At 52.5% G+C, this 5,000-nt stretch overlaps 1 non-coding gene across 1 annotated transcript in view; it reads left to right on the top strand.

The window, feature by feature from the left end:
- The first annotated feature begins 3,711 nt into the window (after nt 1-3,711).
- The window catches only part of LOC124746567, a 1,909-nt gene continuing 620 nt past the window's right edge, over nt 3,712-5,000 (top strand). Inside the window, exon 1 of the ribosomal RNA XR_007011384.1 lies at nt 3,712-5,000. This exon is cut by the window's right edge and continues 620 nt beyond it. This is a non-coding gene — a ribosomal RNA (small subunit ribosomal RNA).

Here is a 5,000-nt window from a genome sequence, read left to right as displayed (position 1 = left end):
ACATTTTGGACTGGAACCAGATTACCCGTACACACGGCGCTGATTAGTAATCAATGCAGAGCCATCAAACTACAGAATATATATACAACTGTCCGTATACATGCTGAAAGAGTCTGCCCACAATGGGAACCACACGTCAGCCAGCCACTCTGATCACGCACCACTCTCTGCTTCTAACGGGCGCACATACAATATGTAAGCACCAGCATGGAACAACATCCAGTGCATCCTCTCCGCCACATTACACAATCCACACTATCACAACCAGACCAGGAGGTCCATGCGGAAAATACAATATCCCACCCTTTCGACATCCACCATTGCGCAGATCAGGCACCAACACCCACACATGTCCTATACAACGGTGCACCCAACATCACAATAGTACCTCCTGTCACAGCGCACAAACAATGACATGAGTCAAAGACACAGGTCTGACACAAGCATAGAATTGGAGCGCCGCCTCTAATAAGCCAAAGGTGCATCCTGACGTGACAAATCTGATCATGTCACAAGCATTCACTTACTATAATCACTATCAACGAACCTGCCGCCCCCGCCCCCCCCTACACCTTTCCTTACAACAACGTGTAACCTAACCTAACCTAACCTATGTTGTACCTTAACCTAACCTATGTTGTACCTTAACCTAACCTATGTTGTACCTTAACCTAACCTATGTTGTACCTTAACCTAACCTATGTTGTACCTTAACCTAACCTATGTTGTACCTTAACCTAACCTATGTTGTGCCTTAACCTAACCTATGTTGTGCCTTAACCTAACCTATGTTGTGCCTTAACCTAACCTATGTTGTGCCTTAACCTAACCTATGTTGTGCCTTAACCTAACCTATGTTGTGCCTTAACCTAACCTATGTTGTGCCTTAACCTAACCTATGTTGTGCCTTAACCTAACCTATGTTGTGCCTTAACCTAACCCATGTTGTGCCTTAACCTAACCCATGTTGTGCCTTAACCTAACCCATGTTGTGCCTTAACCTAACCCATGTTGTGCCTTAACCTAACCCATGTTGTGCCTTAACCTAACCCATGTTGTGCCTTAACCTAACCCATGTTGTGCCTTAACCTAACCCATGTTGTGCCTTAACCTAACCCATGTTGTGCCTTAACCTAACCCATGTTGTGCCTTAACCTAACCCATGTTGTGCCTTAACCTAACCCATGTTGTGCCTTAACCTAACCCATGTTGTGCCTTAACCTAACCCATGTTGTGCCTTAACCTAACCCATGTTGTGCCTTAACCTAACCCATGTTGTGCCTTAACCTAACCCATGTTGTGCCTTAACCTAACCCATGTTGTGCCTTAACCTAACCCATGTTGTGCCTTAACCTAACCCATGTTGTGCCTTAACCTAACCCATGTTGTGCCTTAACCTAACCCATGTTGTGCCTTAACCTAACCCATGTTGTGCCTTAACCTAACCCATGTTGTGCCTTAACCTAACCCATGTTGTGCCTTAACCTAACCTATGTTGTGCCTTAACCTAACCTATGTTGTGCCTTAACCTAACCCATGTTGTGCCTTAACCTAACCCATGTTGTGCCTTAACCTAACCCATGTTGTGCCTTAACCTAACCCATGTTGTGCCTTAACCTAACCCATGTTGTGCCTTAACCTAACCCATGTTGTGCCTTAACCTAACCCATGTTGTGCCTTAACCTAACCCATGTTGTGCCTTAACCTAACCCATGTTGTGCCTTAACCTAACCCATGTTGTGCCTTAACCTAACCCATGTTGTGCCTTAACCTAACCCATGTTGTGCCTTAACCTAACCCATGTTGTGCCTTAACCTAACCCATGTTGTGCCTTAACCTAACCCATGTCGTGCCTTAACCTAACCCACGTCGTGCCTTAACCTAACCCACGTTGTCGCCTAACGTAACCCACGTTGTCGCCTAAACCTGCTCTGTAATTGTTATACGACTCGTTCAATTAGTGTAGTGTTGCCCACCCGCAACCCTCGCAATATAGTTCGCTACTCGCACTCCCCGCTCCCCTGTGTATCGCTTCATGTTAAACACCTTGCAAGTCTTGCTCACTTTCCACATGCTCCTGCTGTACACTGTAATGTGGATGGCAGCAGGACGTACATGCCGCCCCTCCCCACGTCCCCACCTTGCCCCCTGCCTTCGCAAGCTGGTTGGTGAGAACTTTGCATGTTCAATGCCCTCCGCATGCGACGTACTCAGGCTACGTTGTGGTGCGGCCTGTGTCAACTGTCCGCTAATGTCGTACGCGTAAACCACAATCTGTACTGCACATTCGTCCTTATGTACTGAATGATACATCGTGGCACATGTGTGACCGTACAACGACTGCGCCCAAAAACGGCGGACCATACAGTGCAAATATTGTGCACGCAGCTACGTGTCGTCTCCCTATGAGAGCTGGATTGCAGTGTGGTACGCCATAGAGACGTGTGGGAGGAACGGACGCCGTGGATGGCGATCAGCATGAGCTGTCTGTTGATGTATTCGGACCTAGTCGTCTCTCCTCACACACCGTGATGGCATGGTGCACCGCGTTCCATATCTGCGACATGCTACAGAGGCCGGTTGACAGTCGTTCGAGCAATGGACATCGCATACGTACGGGGGCCACCTTCCACGTATTGTCTAGGCGTGCACATTTTGTTGCGTGTATGTGGGCAGACGTAGTGTGGCGTGACACCTGACACAGGCATGCAATAATCGTGGAAGTTGCAAATGGCGATGGACGCCTGCGTTTTCTGGTGAAGTTACGCAAATGAACAAATGGTAACCTGTTGTGGTGCGGTTGTTCTCGCTAGGGGTGAATCGGTGATGGCGACGATAGGTTGAGGTACTAACCGGTTGTTCCAGCGATACCCACCATGCCGACGAAACTGAACGGCATCTGGGTGTGAAGCGATACGCGGCGGTGGCTGGGTGGGACCGTCCCCGGCCGGTGAGGGGGCGCCTCCCGGCGTGCTGGCCGCGCGGTGCGTGGGCGCACGCGCTACAGCCGGCTGGTGGGGGCGGCCAGTGGCAGGCGCGCCGGCCGACGGACGCGGCAGGCGTCGCAGCTGCGCGCCGGCGCACCCTGCGCGCGGCGCCGTGCGGCCAAAGTAGGTCCTCGCGGGCCCGGTGCGAAGCGCGGTGGACATCTTCAGTGTGCTGGTCCGATTGAGGACTGTGTGCGTTGAGGATGCGCTGCCGCCCGGCGCTCGGCGCCGCGACGCCGTCTGCTGCTCGGTCGCCCCAGCGGTTCTCGCTGGTGGTTTGTATCGCAGCTGTGCGGATGTGTTGGCGCGTGCGCTGTGCTGGGAGAGTTCGCTTCGGCACCCAAGTGGGGCTTTTGTCCTTCTGTGGCGCTGGCGTTGGAGCTGCCGGTCACCGTAGGTGGCGCGTGTTGTCTCCCGCCGGCAATGCCACGACAGCACGCTCCCGGGCCTCTGTCGGCAGCGGCAAGCTCAGTTGGGAGCACGGGTGGTCGCACCGAAAGCGTCTACTCGCCTAACTCCGGGCGATTGCGCCTCTCTCGAACCCGACCAAGTACTTGGGACGGCGCTGCGCGCCGCCGGGACCTGAGAGGGTTTCGAGGTGTATTGTGCAGGGGAGCTCAGCCTCCTCCTGTTTGCAGAATGATTGAGCGGACGCTTGCGTGTTCGCGCGGGCCCCCGGGACACACTCCCGGGCGGCCGGCTGCTCAGCTCTAGTTGACGCAGCTCCCTGGTTGATCCTGCCAGTAGTCATATGCTTGTCTCAAAGATTAAGCCATGCATGTCTCAGTACAAGCCGCATTAAGGTGAAACCGCGAATGGCTCATTAAATCAGTTATGGTTCCTTAGATCGTACCCACGTTACTTGGATAACTGTGGTAATTCTAGAGCTAATACATGCAAACAGAGTCCCGACCAGAGATGGAAGGGACGCTTTTATTAGATCAAAACCAATCGGTCGGCTCGTCCGGTCCGTTTGCCTTGGTGACTCTGAATAACTTTGGGCTGATCGCACGGTCCTCGTACCGGCGACGCATCTTTCAAATGTCTGCCTTATCAACTGTCGATGGTAGGTTCTGCGCCTACCATGGTTGTAACGGGTAACGGGGAATCAGGGTTCGATTCCGGAGAGGGAGCCTGAGAAACGGCTACCACATCCAAGGAAGGCAGCAGGCGCGCAAATTACCCACTCCCGGCACGGGGAGGTAGTGACGAAAAATAACGATACGGGACTCATCCGAGGCCCCGTAATCGGAATGAGTACACTTTAAATCCTTTAACGAGTATCTATTGGAGGGCAAGTCTGGTGCCAGCAGCCGCGGTAATTCCAGCTCCAATAGCGTATATTAAAGTTGTTGCGGTTAAAAAGCTCGTAGTTGGATTTGTGTCCCACGCTGTTGGTTCACCGCCCGTCGGTGTTTAACTGGCATGTATCGTGGGACGTCCTGCCGGTGGGGCGAGCCGAAGGCGTGCGACCGCCCCGTGCGTGCTCGTGCGTCCCGAGGCGGACCCCGTTGAAATCCTACCAGGGTGCTCTTTATTGAGTGTCTCGGTGGGCCGGCACGTTTACTTTGAACAAATTAGAGTGCTTAAAGCAGGCAAGCCCGCCTGAATACTGTGTGCATGGAATAATGGAATAGGACCTCGGTTCTATTTTGTTGGTTTTCGGAACCCGAGGTAATGATTAATAGGGACAGGCGGGGGCATTCGTATTGCGACGTTAGAGGTGAAATTCTTGGATCGTCGCAAGACGAACAGAAGCGAAAGCATTTGCCAAGTATGTTTTCATTAATCAAGAACGAAAGTTAGAGGTTCGAAGGCGATCAGATACCGCCCTAGTTCTAACCATAAACGATGCCAGCCAGCGATCCGCCGCAGTTCCTCCGATGACTCGGCGGGCAGCCTCCGGGAAACCAAAGCTTTTGGGTTCCGGGGGAAGTATGGTTGCAAAGCTGAAACTTAAAGGAATTGACGGAAGGGCACCACCAGGAGTGGAGCCTGCGGCTTAATTTGACT

Source organism: Schistocerca piceifrons, unplaced genomic scaffold (genome assembly GCF_021461385.2).
Source record: "Schistocerca piceifrons isolate TAMUIC-IGC-003096 unplaced genomic scaffold, iqSchPice1.1 HiC_scaffold_351, whole genome shotgun sequence".
In the NCBI taxonomy this organism is placed as follows: Eukaryota; Metazoa; Arthropoda; class Insecta; order Orthoptera; family Acrididae; genus Schistocerca; species Schistocerca piceifrons.
Note: the sequence above shows the minus strand (reverse complement) of the source record. Positions and strands in the feature narration are given on the sequence as shown.